The sequence below is a fragment of the Saccopteryx bilineata genome, chromosome 6 (assembly GCF_036850765.1).
Source record: "Saccopteryx bilineata isolate mSacBil1 chromosome 6, mSacBil1_pri_phased_curated, whole genome shotgun sequence".
Lineage (NCBI taxonomy): Eukaryota > Metazoa > Chordata > Mammalia > Chiroptera > Emballonuridae > Saccopteryx > Saccopteryx bilineata.
Window position 1 is genome coordinate 22,088,396 of NC_089495.1, and position 20,876 is coordinate 22,109,271.

The 20,876-nt window shown below is 40.0% G+C and overlaps 1 long non-coding RNA gene across 1 annotated transcript in view; it reads right to left on the reverse strand.

Moving 5' to 3' along the window:
• The window catches only part of LOC136308515 (uncharacterized), a 44,816-nt gene extending 25,580 nt beyond the window's left edge, over positions 1 to 19,236 (reverse strand). Inside the window, exons 1-3 of the long non-coding RNA XR_010726118.1 lie at positions 19,117 to 19,236; positions 15,450 to 15,614; positions 13,600 to 13,814 (exon numbers count right to left, since the gene is read on the reverse strand). This is a non-coding gene — a long non-coding RNA (uncharacterized lncRNA). The remainder of the gene's footprint in view (positions 1 to 13,599; positions 13,815 to 15,449; positions 15,615 to 19,116) is intronic.
• Positions 19,237 to 20,876: the final 1,640 nt, after the last annotated feature.

Consider the following 20,876-nt stretch of genomic DNA (forward strand, 5'->3'; position numbering starts at 1 on the left):
TTCAGTCTCATTTCTTCATCTATAACATGAAAACTCCACAAGATTATGGTGAAGATTAAATAAATTTATATTTAAAGGGCTCAGAGCAGAGTCTGGCAAATGACAAGCTCTCAATAACTGTCATCTGTTGATCTAAGTCAAGTGAAGGCTCACACAGATCATTCTGTTTATAAGAGAGGCACCCACAGAAGGAATGGGGGTGGGAGTCAGACACATTCAATGGAAGGCCAGCACTCAGAGCCACGGATGCTATGATGTCTCTTTCCCCACAAACCAAACCAGAGCTGCTACCTTTAGACTATTCCTTTACTTTCATAAAGGTGCCAGCTAACACTCTGAGCATTTCAAGCACCATGTGTGGATGCCAAGGCAGAGCGTGCCTGTAACTCTGGGACTGCCACAGCCCTTTGCCATCAGCTCAGTCCCCAACGGCAGCTTGCTCTGGGCTTGGAGGCAGTAAACCATTTGCAGAGAAGTCTGTACTGAGATAAAGGCATTGATCACCCATCATTAACAAATCATTAGCTTCCTCCACCCCACTGAACCTTGCCTAAAGCTTGACAGACAAAGCCTGGAGGAATTGTTTGGTTTACACAGTATCACTCACGATTCTATGAGGCTTCCTAACCTCAGCAGAACACAACAGGCACTGCCAAGCCTAGGTTAGGGCCGCTTTGGGACAACTGACTATTTCTCAGCCTCACTTGGTAGGCAGGGGTGAAGGCAAAGGCAAGGGCAAAAAAGAGGGCTCCCTGGGCTGTAACCGAGTCAATGGAATAGACACAGCAGGAGAAGAAACATGTCAGCACACAGGTATGGTCAGTGAGGGACAAAGCAGCGTTCAAGACGAAGAAGGAGCTGTGAACGCCCAGGTCTGTCATGGAGCAGGTGATCTGTCCCCAGAATCCAGCGATTCTCTAGGTAAATCCTTCGGTGGAGGGTGGAGCATCCGACTTTGTTTAACATTCCAATCAGCTCCCTCTTCTCGCTCTGATCCAAGGCTTGCCTGGCTGTCTTCTGATAATAAGTTGACTTCGCACACAGATTTCACCACAGGGAGAGAAGATGCCTGAAACAGAACGCCTGTCCGATCTCATGGCCCATTTTACTTGTCATTGTAAATTAATGAAGTGGCATTTTGGTTTATACATCTGTCTTGTGAACTTGGTCAGTATGACTGAGGGCCCAATCGACTGATCTTACTTACGTCAGTGTGCTGAAAAATCCAATTTTCTCAGTTTTTGAACCTGAAAAACTCAGGGCCAGACCTTGGGCTGTGGTGAAATCGCCAAGGTAAATGCCCCTTTGAAGTATCCACATGGGGACAGCCAAAAGTTTGCTCTCTGATCGAACACATTTCTCTCCTGGACTTTAATCTTTCAAAATGAACACTCCATATTCAATGCCCACTCAAATGATTGTTTCCATGGTAATAAACAGGAAATGGGAAGTCTGTCCCTACTCTGAGCTACCTAGTCAATGCTTTAACATACCTACAAAAGCACTTAATCACATCATCATTCTAATGAGCATGTGATTTTTTATGTTTTACTCCTGTCTTCTATGCAAAACCGTAAGTCATTATTTGTTTATAACCTGAGCTTTCCTAAGCCCATCAGACAGTATGGATTAGGTTATGTTCTCATTAAACACAGCCCCTAGGTCTGGAGTCCTCTGGGGGGACGTTGTCTGTGCTCACAGTCCTCTCCTTCGGACTCATTAAATGTTGGCCGCCCACAGGTCACTTTCACAATAGCCTGGCCTTCGCCACCGCCACTGTATTTGGTATTGCAGCAACGCATGAGACTTCTGCTGTCTAGAGGCGGTCTCTGGGAGTTGTAAAGCTTCTCTCTGGCATCTCAAGGTGACAAATGGCATGAAGTTCCCTCGAGTCACCTCTTTATCCCTAGAACCATTAATTTGTAGCGTGGAAACATGTGACACCCCTCTTCCCAGGTCTGTACTTTATAATCCATGCTGGGTCCCAGGGTGGCACTGCCTGTGCCCAGGATCTTATAAAGTCTCCAAACAAACAGCTCATTTTTGGTCTGCAGACCCACCTAAAGATATGCTTACAATACAGAGCTATGCAAGCATAAGGTTTGTTGTTGTTTGTAATGGCAAATTATTGGCAATACGTAAATGCCCAAGCATAGAAGATTGGTGAATACTACAGAACATGCACACAATGGGAAAACATAGGGACAACCTATATAACCTTACATGAAGTAATTTCCAGGATATACTGTTAAATGAAAAGAGCAAACTGCAAGAGAGTTTATGAAGTACCATGCCTTTTCATGTAAGAAACAAGGAGAAGCCAGAGAACGGCAGACTGTGCTGAGGAGGAGAAAGGCTAACAGGAGGAACGAAACACGAACAAGCAGATTCTTCAGTACAGGTGTGACTTTTGAAGGCATGTCAACAATTTTTAAAAAGTTAAATCAACAAGGTAGGGGGAAAATCTAAAACTTCATGCAAATAAGAATAAATAATCCCCAAACTATTACAGATGAAGAACAGAACCACACTGTAGGGACAAAATATGAATTAATGAGGGCACGTTTGAACACACTACTTTGGTTATATTGTTGTAAAGTACCATTTTGCCAGGTTTATGTAGAGACACCAAGTCCAAATGAATTTTTAAGGAATTTTATTAAAAGGAGAAAATTTAATATGCCAGCCGCATATGGCTAACACAGGGCATAGCTGACCCAAATCATGTGCCCCACGCACAGCCCCTAGGCAGGTTGTATACCTTTGATCACACACAGGTTGGTGGGAAAAGGGGGAAGGGCAATGATGACACAATTCATTAGCAAGCTTATAACATTCGTCTATAGGATTTACAAAAAATATTCCTATATATCAAAAATTTCCAAATTTTTCAGTTTACTTACTACTATTCCTTTGTCTAGAGATGTATGCATTAACTATACGCTTTCAGGGTGGGGCGGGAAGCCCACATGGCGCCTGGGAATAAGCATGTGGATGGCCCGTCAAAGAGGAAAGAAAGAGAAAGGAAAGTGGCTTGCCTTATCTCCCTTCCCTCCCCACACCTGGCTAGGTGTTTACCCCGTTTCTCACAGAGGTGGAGGGAGGGGAAAACTAAGTCTCCCTAGCACAAAATCTCTTTACAATACAATACTGTTGTCTATCCTGAGTTGGTGCAAATCACACACAAGTATAAAAATCATATTTATAAAATCTCTCTGTATGCCTAGCCTAAATTATAAAATGCCCTTTTAAAGGTAAACCCCTGGTAAAAAGGGGTTTCCTACACAGTATGTCTCTGCAAGCCAGGAAACTCCCACATCCCTTTACTTTCACTCTCTACAGAAAGGAGAGGACAGGAAACCTGACTTTAAAACATCAATATTAATTTTTCAATTCTTTAGTAACTTACCAAAGTATGTCCTCAGTCTGGGGGGGTGGGGGAAACTAACAAAGGTTGAAGTTAGAGATATTCCTGTTTTTGTTTTCTTTAGTTACGTATAAATAGAAGTTCTTTAACTATTTATGTGTATTGTAAGATTGAGAAAAAGAATATAAGCAATCAGATTTTGGAGAGCCTGGATTTTCACTGCGGAAGGAGATATGGAAATGCAGAATGGAAAAAGGCAAGGAAGAATGTTCTGGGCTTCGAATGGAATTGAAGGTATCGTTACAAACTCATGATTTTAGGTAACTTACAAGAGGAGGGCAAGGCTTACTTAAAGTTTTATATATTTTTATATATAATAAAAATAAAAATTTAATTAAAGTTATAGATTTATTCATACAGGTATATAACATTTACCGTATTCCCCCATGTGTAACACGAACGCTTTGTCAAAAAATTTGGAGTCTAAAAACTGGGTGCGTCTCATACAGTGGTTGTAGATTTTTTTAACTCACATTTCCCGCTTTTTCATGCTTGATGAGGAGTTGTATGAATTTTATGATGAGTAAAACTTGAGTTCAATAACTTTATGTAATACATTTTGTTTTTCAAATTTTGGACCTCCAAATTAAGGTGTGTCTTATACATGGGAGTATCTTATACATGGGGAAATACGGTATATTGTACAATATCTATAAAGCTCTGCATAAACTGAGAGCTTTTCCCATTCCTTCTTTTTCTCATTCACTGTGGACAATTCCCTCACATGAAAGACCATATTTTATATTCTTATTCTCAGCTTTCTCTTGACTAAATAAATCTCTTCTCTCACAGACGCCGTCATGTTATCTTATTGTTTTATCCTGAGATCGGTAAGATGGCAGAGATTTTCTTCCAAGTTGACAAATGAAGAAAAGGAAACTGGACTTGTGAAGAAGAGACCGCCCGTGCCGGGAACGATGCGGGGGAGAGGGCAGGACTACGTGGATTTTGCAGACTCCGTGGCTTCCTGGAGGCCACAGGGACTTTGTGGTGGCTTCAAGTATGATGCAAACCCAAGGATGCAGGAGGCTCAGGTTTTTATGAGCAGCCCTGCTGCTGTCACGAGCTTACCACTTCCTGCACTGTATCTGGGAACGTCAGGAGTTCCCTGACGTTCTCAGCCTTTTGGCTCTTATTCTGACCCAGAGACCATGTTCCCTCTTCTGCATAATAAGACCACACAATGATAATTATAATGATATTTCCCCATTCTTTTTAGACTCATTTCCATTAGTTTAAAATGTGCTTCCCTAATGATTCATTTATCAGTCTGTTCCTGTATTTAATCATGCCTTCCCCCACAAACTATTTGAAATTAATTGTTATCCGACAAAGCCCAAACCTCTCATACTCCCATATTATTGCATGGCATGCCATTACCCTAAGTTACAGCAATAATTAAGCTGAACTTTAATTAAGTAAGCCCTACCCTCATCTTCTAACAGTCCCATTTCAGGCCGTTTCCTTCAGGTAATTTTCTTCATTTCCATACTATTACTCACGCCTACTGGGGTTAGAGGCATTGACTGCAGGCAGGCACAAGAAGTGCTTGATGCTGTCTTTAGATGTTGATTAACTAACTTGGCAACATTTGCAATTCCTACAGCCCCATAAAATCTAGATCCTCATCTTCTCCCTCCCAAATCTCTACTTTGGGGAAAATAGGGAAGAAAGCTCTTCTGCTGGTTTCCAGCTGAACTGCAATTAGCATATAAAGCTTCAGACCCAGGGAAGAATGGCTATTTATAGCTCTCGTTATTGTTCACATAAGAAACGTGACAGACCGGGAAGGAAGATATGAGTTCTGAGTGCCTTATAGGAAGCACCATATATTGTGGAAATCCTCTGATTCCCTATTAAGGTACAGAAAATATGAGGCAGTCAGTAAGTGTCTGTTCCACATCGGCTTGGCAGATAGAAAGTGCGAAGACACTTTTCAGACCTGAGTGTCCTAAAGCAACCCAACGGGGAGGGGGAGCTCTCTAGGTCTGAGCTTCGTACCTCTGAAGGTTAGTACAGCTGAGTCCAAGCTCCAGTTAAGCCCCTGCTTTGTAACTAAGAATCCAATTGGACATACCTAGTCTACTGGAGACTCAACCCAGTAACTGTAGGGCACAGGGGGACTGACCATCCTGCTTGCCCCTGAACTGTGGGGTTTCCTGAAACCTGGGACTTTCAATGCAAGAACCAAGACAGTCCAAGAAGACTGGCACAGTTGATCACCAGAGGACAAGTCCCTAAGGAAAGGGCCCCTTTTCTAATGTACTGTGTCCAAAATAACCTAGTAGCTTTGTCTAGGCTTGAACAGTTATCTAAATTGTATTGAGAGTGATTAAGGACTTTCAGTTTTAGAGTTGAAGCCAATTACAGATCATTCTTTTCTCCCTATTTGGAGAGTGGCTATTCCATAAGCCAATTACAACATCCTTGTTCCCAGTGGATGATTCTGATGGCTCATCCAAATGATTCTGATGGCTGTGTAGCTCAGTGGTCAAGAAACATCCTCAGACCAACAAGTACGCAGGTGCCCCTGGGTCACACCGAGGATTCTTCCGCAGGCCAACCCACTTTGAATGAAGGACAAGCAGTAACTCGATAAAAAATACCGTATTTCCCCATGTATAAGACACACCTTAATTTGGAGGTCTAAAATTTGGGGGAAAAAATGTATTACATAAAGTTATTGAACTCAAGTTTTATTCATCATCAAATTCATACAATTCCTCATCACTATAAAAACTCCCATCCATTAGCTTGTCCTCATCTGTGTCTGATGGCGAATCACCATCTTCAACAATGAGCGCAGAAACAAGTGCAAAAAAGCGGGAAATGCAAGTAAAAATTCTACAACCACTGTATAAGACGCACCCAGTTTTTGGACCTCAAACTTTTCAAGAAACAGTGCATCTTATACATGGGGAATCAATACGGTACCTGTTCCAGGCACCCCAAAGAAGGACTAGAGAGACTTATAAGACAGGCAAGAAGGTCTATGTTGAGGAAGACAGGTTGGAGGAACAACAACAGAGCTCGGACTCAGGAGGACTCAGCAGGGATCAGCAAAAAGTAGGTTTAGAATCCAAGATGAACACACTGGACTTATCAATCTCAAACATGATAATCGGGGTGTTTGTTACACAATGTCAGTAATAACCAGCATGTATTAAGTCTTATTATGTGCCTGACACTGTTTTAGGCACTTTAAATGAGTTTACTCATTTAATCCTCTCTATAAAGTAGGTATTAAGTTTATATCACCATTTAACAATAAGGTTAAGTGATTTTCCCCAAGATCACAAAAATAGAGCTTATGTGTTTAATCATTGCATTATGCTTCTTCTTATAAACTATTTTGTATGAAAATACAGGGTTTTTTTAGGCCTGTCTTTACGCGATAAACTTGGAATAAGATCCAGGCATCTGCATTATAAAAAGTGACATAAATGATTCTGATGGTTGTGTAGCTCAGTGATCAAGAAACATCCTCAGCCCAACAAGTACGCAGGTGCCCCTGGGTCACACCTCGGATTCAGGACAGTGAGTGTTTATAGCAGCAGTTCTAATTCTGGACCCCACAAATGAGCTGCCCTCTCTGCAAGGGACTCTTCTACCACCATTGAGACTGACTCATGAGTGGAGTCAAGTGAATAGTCTTAGCTAGAGCTGGCAGAGGCGGGGGCTAACACCATCTGTCTTCCGCAGGCCAGTGAGTTTGCTGGTGAGAGGAAATTGCAAGAACAGAGCACCAAGGTGCATTGTCGAGCAGGAGCTACTGAAACTGCCTGAAGTGACTTTTAACCTTTGGGGATGAAGTGATTGTCTCAGCTGAGGGGTGGTGGTAACATGTATGTACTGTCTGAAACAAAATGAAGAAATGTTGGCATGCCTAGCATGCTTTTCAGTCAAACACAAAATTAGCTCCAAAGCCAGCTGGTTAAGCCAGACCTGTGGTCTGAGCAGTCCCATCTGGAAAACAAACAAACAAACAAACAAACAGACAAACAGAAGGGAAAAATACTGACTGCTCATTCAGTCTCCCGAGGTTCTCAGAAAAAAAGGACTCTGCCTCTTGCTGTAAATGGCATTCTCATTCCCTGGCTCTCTCTCACAGCCAATATTTGCATTTCATGAGTGGCAGGTCAGGATCACTGTGCATGGAACAATCGAGATTGGGGTCCTTGGGGTGTTTTTGGTGCTGAAGCGTGCACATGTGTGTGTGTGTGTGTGTGTGTGCGCGCGCGCATGTTTGAGAGAGAGAGAACAATAGCTTAATAGCTTGTGCAAAGGCTTCCTATGCTACGGATATTGATGTATTGATGTGGGTACGGCTCAAAGCTTGTTTTCTTCCCCAGAAATAATCACAGTACGCATTTCAGTTTCTCTTTCATGTGCTGGTGCTATGCAAGCTGAATGTCTCCAGTTGAGGAGAGCAGAGCTTGTTATCTTCCCCAATCTACTGGCGAGCTATTATAACCTTGGAGAATCGATGGAAATCATATAGGCTTTTGTTTCTTTCTCCTACCCTTGTTCACAGAGACTTTCAGATAATATGGCCACACCAGACATACTGCTGTTGCTGATCAAAACTCCCTGGATTCTCTGGGCAGGGTGTTTACCTGATTGCCAGTTTGTAGAGTGTGAGATAATGAAGCAAAATTAACATATATCCATGCTCTTTCTTCTTCTAACAGGCTTAGCAGCGGACTCTTCCCACTGGGCTTTTACCTTCTTTTTCTTTGTGATTTGTCAAAGAAAAAGAACAATTAGGAACATCATTTTAAGGTGTGTGTGTCTGGTGGAGCCCTTTTAAGTTATACTCAGAAGCATCGGATTTCCACAATTCCTTCTGGCCCAGTTTCTTGTTTCAGTGACATCCATTCTTTGGCCTGGCTGTTGTGTCCTGGTCTCTTGTCCAATGACGACAATACACAGGGGATAAGACGTTACTTTTGTCTTTTTTCTTTTTGTCTTTACTCTAGGGGCAATTTCCCTCATCCTTTTATTTAACCAGAGAAAGAAATTCTTGTTCATCAATGGCCCTGCTTGACAAAGACTCACCGCAGGTGAATGTATGAACAGATCTTAAAGCTGGTGGCTTGAAACGTTTTGCCCATTGTAGATGAACCCCTGTGTAAAAATACTTACTACACAGACACCTGAACTTTTCACCAGATTACAATAGCATTTAAAAGGATTTCTTACAAAAAAATCCTTCCAAGATTGGTTCCTGCAGGTAAATGCTTACAGATTGATCATTCGCTATAATTAAAAATTAGTGGAAAATTCATTGAAGAAGAAAATTCATTTGAAGAGAATTTTAAATCAATTTTTCAGAATAATAAAATATGAATATCTCAGAAATGTACACAAATCTTTGGATTATAATAAAAGTCTATGCCAAAATAACACTTTATATACAAAAATTTAAACCATATTTTTGTTTTCAAAAACTAGGTTCTAGTGAAATTTGATTTATCAAATGATTAAATCAGAGGCTTGTCTGTGAGCACAAGAAATAAACTAACATAAGCATCTTATTACTTTAAAATAAAGATATAAATGCAAATTAACTCATTGTCAGGTCAGAAAAGGAAAGGAATGTTTCATTTTGTTTAAAAAAGGCAGCTACACAAAAAATACTATATAAATGTTTCATAATAGTTTTTCCTTCTTCAACTCCTTAATAAGCTTATAAATTAAAAATAGTATTTTATTGTTCTAATTTGTATTTCTCTATCCATGAAGTAAAACATCTATACATCAATGGTCATTTAGATTTTGTCTTCTATGAATAGCCCCAAATTATTATTATTATGGTTATCTTCTTTTTTATGTGTTAGAAGTAATTTCTATGTATTGTTCTATGCTGTCCAATACAGTTATTACAAGCCACTGAGACTATTGAACACCTGAATTGCGGTTAGTCTAAATTGAGATGTGATCAAAGTATAAATTAGACTTTCAAAAAAGTACAAAATAAAGAATGTAAAATATCTTATTAATAATTTTCTATTGATTACATGTTGAAATAATAACATTTTGGATATACTGGGTTAAAAAATATACTGTTAAAATTAATCTAGTTTCTTTTTATGAGTGGCTGCTAGAACGTTTTTTAGAATCAACTTTTTAATGTTGTTACTTTAAAATTTAACAATATACACAGAGTAAGCAAAATAGTGTAACAGGAAGCCAAACCCTCCTTTGCCCACAGAGACACTCATTCAACAGCTACATATGGATCAATTCTCTTTTAAGAAACCCAGAAAATACTTAAGAGGCTCCTGCATTTCAACAAGTTGGATAACATAAAAGAAATGGGTAAATTCCTAGAACATACAACCTACTGATACTGAGTGATGAAAAGTAGAAAGCTTGAAATAGATTCATAATGAGTAAGAAGATGGAATCAGTAATCACAATCCTCCCAAAAAAAGAAACATGAGGGCCTCGATAATGTCACTGGAAGATTCTTCCAAACATTAAAGAAAAATTAATATCAATCCTTCTCAAACTGTCCAAAAAATTGAAGAAGAAACACTTCCAAACTCATTTTATGAGGCCTGCATTACTCTGATACCAAACCCAGCAAACACACTATAAGAAAAGGAAATTACGAGCCAATATCTCTGATGAATTAGATGCAAAATCTCCTCAACAAAATACTAGCAAATCTAATATAGAGCATAATTTATGGATTATACCATGACCAGTGAGCTTTATCTGTAGGATCCAAGGATGGTTCAACGTATGCCAGTCAATGTAGTATGAAATAAAACTCATTTTTTTAATACAAAGACTAAACTTTAATCAATTATATATTTTCCATTTTGTTCAATGACCTTTTGCCATCTTTCTTGCAGTTTCATCCGCGCTCACAGAAATTTTTGTCCTTATTAGCATAAAACTGGATCAAGTGCAATTTAAGGTCATCATCATTTGTGAAAGTTTTACCATTCAAAGAGTTTTGCAAACTTTGAAATAAAAGGTAATCAGATGGTGCCTAGTCAAGGTTGTATGGGGGATGTGACATCACTTCCCAACCAAGCTCTAATAATTTCCCACGAGTTACTAGAGATATGTGAGGCTTTGCATTATCATGGTGGAACACAATTCCTTGGCGATTTGCCAATTCTGGCCATTTTTCTTTGATTGTTTCAACCAGTTTCATTAGTTGTTGATAGTAAACATCTGAATTGATTGTCTGGTTTCTTGGAAGCAGCTCAAAATACACAATACCTTTGTAGTCCCACCAACTTGACAGCAGGACCTTTTTTTGATGCAACTCAGCTTTAGATGTGGTTTGTGCTGGTTCATTACGCTTGAACCACGATCGTTTTTGAATGATGTTACTGTAGATGACCCATTTTTCATCATCAGTGATGATTTTTTTCAAAAAGGGGTCGGTTTCATTGCGCTTGTGGTGCATATTGCAAATATTGATTCATTATGTTAAGTGAATCTCTTTCAATTCTTGCAGAACCCAAATATCGAGCTTCTCAGTGAGTCCAAGACATTTTAAGTGATTTTCAATTGTTGTATGCAGTACATTTAACCCAGTGGTTCTCAAACTTTTTGAATTTGGGGCGCATTTAAAGTCCTACAAATTGTAGGCACATCACATACAAATTTCTGAGAAATATGTTATAATAATTAAGTCAAATATTAAAGAAAATATATACAAAGTCCAAGAGTGCTTTTATGGTAATTAAATGAAATAAATACAACAGAATTTATTCTGACATTAAAAAACATTTTTATGTTACATTTTTTTTGAGTTATGCTCTTCAGAATTCATAAAAAGTATTTAAAAATAAAAAACAACAAAAAAGTTATATAGATATAGATATAGATATAGATAGATATAGATATAGATAGATAGATACATTATTAGTAAGATTTAGTAAATTTGGCAGTTCCTGGCACAAATGTGTTAAGTTTTTTCATTCTTGTGTTTATGAGAAACATAAGCTTGATGTGTCCTGGTGATTTCTTCAATGTTTGGGCATATATTTGAAAGGCAAACTCTCATTTCCTCGTCAATACATTGAAGAATTCCTCTCTTTTTACTCTTACTTGTGTTGAGTGCAGAAAACCCCCACCATACATATCATCTTAACTTTACACCAAACAAAGGATAGAAGAAACTTGCCTCCAGTCTTTCCGGGGAACATGGGGGGTAGTGTAAACAATCCAGCACCACAGCTTAACAGCCTTTTGCAACCTAATCAGGAAAGTGAGGTGGGGGGTTAGGCAAACTGTCAGCTTACCGCCAATTCCCCACACTTCTATCCCCCAAAAATCTAAACTCCAAAAATTCTTATTGGTTTTTGGTTCCCAACAGGCACATATTTCTCTGGAATACCATAGGGCACACCTGGAAATCTTCTCGGGCGCACCAGTGTGCCCTGGCACATACTTTGAGAACCACTGAGTTAACCTCTCTGCAATCTCTTGAACAGTTATATGACAATTCTCTTCAATTATGGCTTTGATTTGGTCATTCATCATCAGCTTCAGTAGGTCAACCAGAACATTGGTCATCTTTGAGTGAAAAATCTCCAGAACAGGATTTTTTAAACCAATTCTGACATGTGTGTTCTGTTATGCAATCAACATCATAAACTTCACATATCTTTTTGTGAGTTTCAGCAGCTTTCTTTCCTTTACAGTAATAAAAAGGTAAAATATGCCAAAAATGTTTGTTTCTGCACTCCATGTTAAAAATTGATCCTAAACTAACAGCTACAAACCAAATTACACACAACTTGCTTTTAAACTAACCTAAATGTGACTGATATCAAATGTCAAAAGGAAAAAACCATAACACTGACAGAAGTCTTTCAAAAACAATTAAAACGCTCTCCATGTGTAACAACCTAAAACACTTTCTTGCCAACCCAAAGAGATACCATATTAACAAAACAAAATAAAATTACATAATCAACTAAATAAATGCAATGAAGATATTTGGAAAAATTCAACACCCTTTCATAATAAAAACACTTAACAAAGCAGGAATAAAAAATATTGCTTCAATATAATAAAGGCCACATGTATAAACTCCAAAACTAATATTATATTCAATGGTTAAAAAAGGGAGAGAGAAAGAAAGAGAGAAAAGGAACTAAAGGTTTTTCTTAAGATCATAAACAAGGCATGGATGCCTGCTTTCAACTACTTTTATTCAATATACTGCTATAAGTTCTCCAAGAGCAATTAGGCAAGAAAAAGATGTAAAAGTCACCTAAATCAAAAAGGAATAAGTAAAAGTACTTCTGCAGATGACATAACCTTATACATAGAAAACCTTAAAGATTCCACAAAAAGCTGGTAGAACTATAAAGTCAGCAAAGTTACAGGGTACAAAATCAGTTGCGTTTCTACGTGCTAACAATAAACAATTCAAAAAGTAAATTAAGAAAAAAATCTCATTTACAATAGCATCAAAAAGAATAAAATACTAAGGCTTAACTTAACCAAAGAGGTGATAGACATACACTGAATACTGAAAAACATTAAATAAGACACCCATAAATGGAAAGATATCTGCAGAAATTCTTTAAGTCCTAAAATCATGGAATCATAAAAAAACTCAAATAGCCCAAACAATCTTTAAAAGAAAAGACAAAGCTGGAAACCCTATACTTCCTGACTTTTAAACATATTACAAAGCTATAGCAATCAAAACAATGTGGTACTAACATACAGATAGACATAAACCAATGGAATAGAATAGAAAGCCCAGAGATAAATCCAGACATATATGATTAAATTATCTTTGACCAAGGTACACATATGATGAGGAAAAGATAGTTTCTTCAACAAATGGCTTTGGGGAAACTGACTATGCACATGCAAAGGAGTGTAATTGAACACTTACCTGATATCAACCAAAAATCAACTCAAAATGGGTTAAAGGCTTATAAGACCTAAAACTATAAAATTCCTAAAAGGAAACATAAGGTTGAAATTATTGGTGCTGGCAATGATTTCCTCAATATGGCACCAAAAGTATAAGTAACAGAAGCAGAGAGAGAGAATTCTCTGTTGTCTCTTCTTATAAGGACACTGATCAGAAGTGTTGATGTAGGTTCATTGCCATTATAACCCTCTCCAGTCACTTGACTAATATGACATGTATACAATTCAACTCACAAATGTATTCCCACCTGTTCAATTCAAGTCAATTCAATTCAATTCAGCAAACATTTGTCTTCTTTTCTCCCAGTTCTAGCAATTCATATGGAAAGTGATACCCTTAAAGATGTCCGGTCTGATGTTTTTACATTCTTGTCATATGACACTTTGGTTTTTGAGGCACATTTGGGGCAGTGGCAGCACCCACTTTATCCAAACATGTTTGACGTACTCAAATCTCCAGCAGCTGGAAAAGAAAGGAATGTTTCACATACAGTAGCTTTGAAACATTAATGTTAAAGTCACTGCTGCCAGTAATATTCTCATAGCCCAATTTCCAAGACCCCAGAGTTATGTCTTCAGTTGAGAATAAAACATGATATATTAGTAAGGTTTGTATTTGACTGTAAATAACAGAAAATTCTACTACAATGACGTAGGCAAATTAAGGTTTGTGGAGGTTTGTTTGTTTTCCATTCAAGAAGTCCTGAGTTGGGCAGGCAGGTCTAGACAAGCTCTGAGAGATACCACCAAGCAACCAGGTTCCTGGTCACAAGATGACTGCTGCATCTCCAGGAATAATGTCACTGTCAAGGGAAAATGGCAAAACATCATCTGTCCCTTCCTTCTGTTTGTTTGTTTGTTTCAGATAAAAAGAAACTTTCTTAGAAATCTTAACAAAAGAGTTCCCCTTAGGTCTCAAGATTTTATTCACCAGAGCTAGTAAACTTGGCAACTCTTTCTGAAAGAAAGGAAGAAATTAAAGAAATTGGGGAATAAGCTTGTCATTCACCTGAAGCTGGACTCATGCCAAACAAAACCTAGGCTTGGTTGTGGTAATGGGTCAGCCATGCATGAATCAAAAGTTATGTGGTGATGTTAATGGGTTCTCCTGTCCAGAGGAAATGAGATCAAATAGCCTTAAAAGATGGGGGAGAAGAAACTGCCACTCACACTCTTAGCCCCCAGTCCCAAGCAGAGGATGAGCAGGTTGCTTTATCTATATTCTTGAATCCAGTAGAACGGAAGAAAGAGTTCAAAACTTTGATTTGGTCAATAAGAACATTTGTGCATATGCCCATATATTTTTTAAAGATTTTTATTTATTGATTTTACAGAGGGGGGAGAGAGAGAGAGAAAGAGAGAGAGAGAGACAGAAATTCAGAGTGAGGGGTACTGGGAAGCTTCAACTCATACATAGTTGCTTCTCATACATGCCTTGAACTGGTAAGCCCGGGGTTTTAAACCTGCAACCTCAGCGTTCCAGGTCAACGTTTTATCCACTGTGCCACCACAGGTCAGGCAATGTATGCCTGTATTTTAAAAATAGATTCTCTTGTTTGCAAAAAGCTTTGGAACCCTATAATCTCACAAGGCAGAGAGAACTACAAATGGGTTTGTGCCAGAGGGGGTGCATTCTGAACAGCTGCAGAGCTGGCCTAGGATGATGATGCCAGCCAGCCTCATGCTACCAAGGGGCTTATGGTGTTTCAAATTACTAAAATGTTTGAGAGTCATTTTCATTATGCTTACTGACAATTAGCTTTAATGGCAAAATAAAATAGACAACAGTAAGTCTGGAGCATATAGTTCTTCTGTTACTGTTATAAAAGAAAGTCAGTGGTATATATAAAGGCAAGTACACCAAGTCTAGGGCCCTTTCATAGAAACAAAAGTGCCTTGCGCTAAGATTATAGTGATAAGCAAGGAAAAGTACAGTCACTAAATTCATTAGCAGAATTAATGTTCCATGTGACATTTAAGCTATTGCTTTACAAATTATCTAAGATAATTAATAGAAAATGTGCTACAATAATGAATGGTATTTCAGTAATTTCTTTGCCAGCATGCATTGGAAAGAACACTAGTATTTAATACTCACTTTTTAAAAAAAATTTCTGCTCCTTGGAAGGCAATTTACCAGTAGCTTATCTATATTTAACATCAGCACTTGTTGACTTTGCCAAAGTTAATGGAACTGCAATTTGCCTCTCAGTCACTATCTTAGAGAACGTTAGAACTCAGAAGGATTTCAACTGCTGTTTCACTGTGGAGAAATGGTTACAGTCTTGGTCAGAATATGTTTTCTTGTGCTGAGGGACTCACCCCCCACCTTGCATGGCATTTGTCAATCCTGGTTTCTGACTACTAAATGCCAGTAGCACCCTTCAATCATTTTGATGATCCCCATACACTCCCACACATTCCCAAATACCCCTTAAAGGACACAGTTAGGCCATAGACTGAGATTCAGTGAATATGTTAAATTTACAGATGTCCAAAGTAAGATGCTCACTAGCCCACATTCTACAGTAATTTGTGGTAAAGGCAATCCCAGAACCCAGGACTAGAGTTCTGAGTCTGCAGAATGTCACAAGACAACAGGTTTTCTCTGTCAAGTAATGGAGAATCAATAATGTCCTCCTAGTGCACAACAGCTACTTAATCAATATTTGCTGAATAACTGAGAATCCAATTCAAAGTCAATGTTATTTATTAACAGATGGTAATTTATAAAAATAGCATCCTTTATAAATAAGGAAAAGTATTTTGCATTTGGGCTCTAGTCAAGTATTAACTGGAGAGCCCTCGTGCCCTTCAGGGTCCGACAAAGGGCCAGAGTGTTTCGTATAAGGATGTTCGGGGTACAGCCAAAGTCAGAGTGCTTCCATAAACAAGGTAGTTAGGGGCCCAGAAATCACTTTATACAATGCCATGCTTATGGACCCTGAGGAGAAGACCCAAAAATATTTTCAGTAATACTTTCCCTACTTCTTTTTGTCAAATAAGAGATTATCAGGTAGTATATATTTCACACACATTCTATTTATCACACATTTTATTTCTTACTTAGTCACTCCACCAAAATGGACACCAACGAGTACCCACAATGTGACAGGCACTATGCTCCATGTTGGATGGCAGCTGAAAAATATAGGTGTCTTGCAGAAATGCGAAAGCATGTGGCTTCGACAAGTAAGTTCAAATTTCAACTCAGTCACTTTTTAGCTCCTTAACTTGATCAGATTCTGTCTCTGAGCTTCAATTTCTCATTTCTAAAAGTTGGGGAGGACACTTACATTCTAGGGTTATTATAGAAATTATATGTAAAAACATGTGAAAATTCCAAGCACAGTGCCTGGCACATAAATTTCCTTCTGCTTCTGAAAGTCCTGCATTTGAATAATAACTTTGCCACTTCCCTCAGCTAAGATTTTGAGTCATCTGTAAAATGAAGATGAAACCTGTCTTATCAACAGGTAAGAGGGGGATTCACAAGGATATTATGATGTGTGAGCAATTTGATAGGGGGAAAAAAGATGTTCATATAGATCTGTTAAGCAAATGGGTTTGTAAAATATGATTTTTGAGTTTGTTCACTTTTATTGTTAAAAATGGCACTGGTCTGTGAAATTGCTAATTACCTTCCTGCTTAGGAAGGGCCACTGTTATGTTAATGTTGCTGGAGGAGAGGTTTTTGGCACCAAAGAAGTTAAAAAAGGAAGGAAGCCATTTTTTTGCAGAGTCAGGAAGGAGAAGGAAGCCAAGATGGCAGGGTGCTGAAGGAGAAGCCGGTCTGTGCAGAGAGGAGAAGGGAGAAGGCGTGCAGACGGGGAACCAGAGGTCACTGAGACTGCTGGGGGCCTTTGATTCCAGGAAAAACCAGAGAGTGTGTCAGGGTTTTGGAGCCCTGTGTGTGTTTACTCACCCGCCAGTGTAAGGCTAGAATAAATGACTGCCTCAGCACTTTTTGGCTCCACTGTTTCTTTACCATCTAATGAAAACCTGCATGTGAAGGGCCACGATGGCGGATGGCGGCCCCTGACCTTACAAGATCTTAATCCATTTTTTTATATTTTACTTGAAATTTTAAAGGCACATTCACAATAATAGGCTTACCTGGTTTCAGATTATTAGCATCGAGTACAGAACTGGAATAACACAAAGTCAATTCTGATAATGACATGTGCTCTGCATTACTTTAAAAGAACTAATTCTTACATGCTTTTGCCAAAATAAACATATTCTCATAAATGCCATTTATATTGCTGTAACCTTTACCCACACAAAAAAATATTCCTTTCTCATCCTCTAAAAAGCATACATATATACAGAAATTGTATCTCAATCCAGTTTTTTTTGTTTTTGTTTTTGTTTTTTCTGAAGCTGGAAACAGGGAGAGACAGTCAGACAGACTCCCGCATGCGCCCGACCGGGATCCACCCGGCACGCCCACCATGGGGCGACGCTCTGCCCACCAGGGGGCAGTGCTCTGCCCATTCTGGGCGTCGCCATGTTGCGACCAGAGCCACTCTAGCGCCTGGGGCAGAGGCCAAGGAGCCATCCCCAGCGCCCGGGCCATCTTTGCTCCAATGGAGCCTTGGCTGTGGGAGGGGAAGAGAGAGACAGAGAGGAAGGCGCGGCGGAGCGGTGGAGAAGCAAATGGGCGCTTCTCCTATGTGCCCTGGCTGGGAATCGAATCAATCCAGTTTTAAAATCCTATGATGTCACTATTATCAATCTAATTGTCTATGGTGAATGCAGATATTACTGAGAACTGTAAAATTAGCTTGGCACAATGAAAAGACCAAATATTTTAGAGTCTGACTTGGATTTCAATCCCAACCTCTCTGTTGACTAGCAGTGGAACCTTAGGTTGTTCAAAAGCTTTATATTTCCTCATTTCTAAAATATTGTACATATCTCACAAGGTTAGTATGCAGATTAAACCAAACACTGTCTGTGTAACTCATAGCAGGATATAATACTCAGTGAAGATTCATTTTAATTTCCCATAGCTGGTTTGAGACTTAGGATAAAAAAGACCATTTCTTCCTTCTTACCCATCTTCCAAGATTCTGACCGAGGGAACCTTCCACGGCAGGTCCTGACCACTACCAACCTACTTGCTGACTCCCAAGTGGGCTAGGCTTCTCTTCTTGAATTCTCCTGACACCCCGTGTTTACCTGTTTCAAACCACCACCAATTCAAATTAGTTGCCATATTTTACCTGTTCACCTCTGCCTCTCATTCTAACGTTCTAATTCTGCACGTCATAAAGTGTTAAATACATACTTACTATCCAAAAGTTAAATTAAGTAAACAGACAAAAAGTTGTATAAAACCACATCCCAAAAGTGTAAGAACAATTTTCCTTCTCCAACTTCTCACCAGCCATGAGAGCTGCACTCTTATCACTGGAGCAGAGAACTTTGAAGTCATTTGATAATGGTGTTAACCGTGCCAGAGAGCACATCAAAAGAATCTCTAAGGGGTTGTTTTTCTCCTGAATTTGAAAGTGTAAAGCCAGTATCCACGACCACTATCAGCCTGGCCCATGCAGGTTTGCATTAGATTCAAACAGATGGTAATGAAACAATGGAGCCAAGAACTGGTGGGCCATCATCTTTAATCTTAACTTGCACCCTGTGGGCAAGTAAATACACTCAGTGGGCTCCAAAACCCACTCAAATTCAGTGCTCACAAAGCTACTGACTTCTCCGAGTTTCCTAGAATCAAAGGTTTCTAGCTCACCAGACTTACTCACCTACGTTCCCCATCTCCTTCCTTCTCCCTGCACAAACTCTGCACAAACTGGCTTCTCACTCAGCACTCCACATCTTGGCTGCTTCTCCTGGCCTCCTCTAGTGGCCTTTCTCTGCTCTCCTCTCTAATGCTAATTGTTAGATTCAGGGAGTACTAACATGCTGGGGCTGCCAAGAGTGTACAAGGTCCCTGTGACGCTGAGAACAAAGAGTTCAGCAACATCCTGCATTGAGTCAGAGACCCTTATCAGAAGTTTATGTTTGAAATTCTCCACTGAGTAATACCCCCCCCCCCGTAACTGCGCACGACCTCCCTAGCCAATGACTAACAGCCACATCAGCTTCTGTATGATGCTTGCTCATCCTAGACAGCCACCCTATAAAAAGGAGCCATTTTAGAAGCTCGGAGCTGCAGTCCCTGTGCAGGTTTGGGGGCCTGCAGTCCCTGCGCAGGTTTGGGGGGCTGCAGTGCTCCAGTCTCTTCGGAGGCGTGGGTTGCCTGCAGTCCCTGCGCAGGTTTAGGGGGCTGCAGTGTTCCCCTGTGTGGGTTACCTGCAGTCCCTGCACAGGTTTAGGGGGCTGCAGTGTTCCCTTGCATGGGTTGCCTGCAGTCCCTGCGCAGGCTTAGGGGGCTGCAGTGTTCTCCTGTGTGGGTTACCTGCAGTCCCTGCACAGGTTTAGGGGGCTGCAGTGTTCCCTTGCATGGGTTGCCTGCAGTCCCTGTGCAGGTCTGCAATAAAACTTATAAAATTTACTTTGCGTCTGCTGTGGCCTATCTCGCTAGGATGTAACAGATGGAGGCCCCCAGTGAGATTGGCCATGTAAGACCCCTCCTCACAGAGTGGGCTGCAGCAGACGTTGGTAGCTGGCCAGCCTCCGGCAGTTGCCATTTGGAAACAGAATTTGGCTGATTTGAAACATTTGGAGTCTTGAGACTGTTTGTCAAGCCCCTCAGTGAGATCTTCTGAGCATGGCTTTTAAGGTCTATAATGACCAAGGAAGTAACAGAAAAGGCAAATAAGGCCCAAAAGAAGTCAGGAAATACCAACTTTTGGCTCCAGCGCCCTAAGGGGCTTCATAGCTTTCATCAAGGCCCTGCTGCAGAGTGGAAAGAAAGGTCATTGAACTGAAGCCTGCCAGGCTTCCAGGCCCCACCGGTTGACACACCTGTGCTGTGGAAAGAGGGACATAAGAAGGTAAGCTGCCCCCTTGCTCCATGGAGGGAGGGTTCAGTCTCTTCTAGTCCTGCTCCAGCTACCTGTGACCTGACCTTGCCCAGCGTGCTGGGAATTGCCACTGAAGGCCTAAGGACATCGTTCAGGAGCCTAAGGTATTTCTTCCAAGTAGCAGATAAGCTAATAACACAAGGGCTATCTACTATGCCTTGCTTGAATATTTAAGTTTTATTTATCCCTCAAAGATCTCTACTGTGGGTATTGACAGTCTGGTTTTATTGCTTTATGTTTAGTATCTCCTTTGATCCTCCTATCTCAATGCCCCATGCCTATTATAGGCTGGGACCTGCTGCTAATTCCAGCTAGAAGCAGTAGTCACTAGGACTTAAACTCTAACTGCAATGTGTAGAAATGTAACACCCTTTCCCTAAGTACTTACAGGTTTTATAGGTTACTCAGCAAACTGTTCAAAGACTGTCCAAGAGGCACTTCTAGCAGTACACCACCCAAGGACTGACTCCCACATAGACGGGTCCACACACCATGATCCTGAGCACCCCCACTACTGCCAAGGTAGAAGGCATACC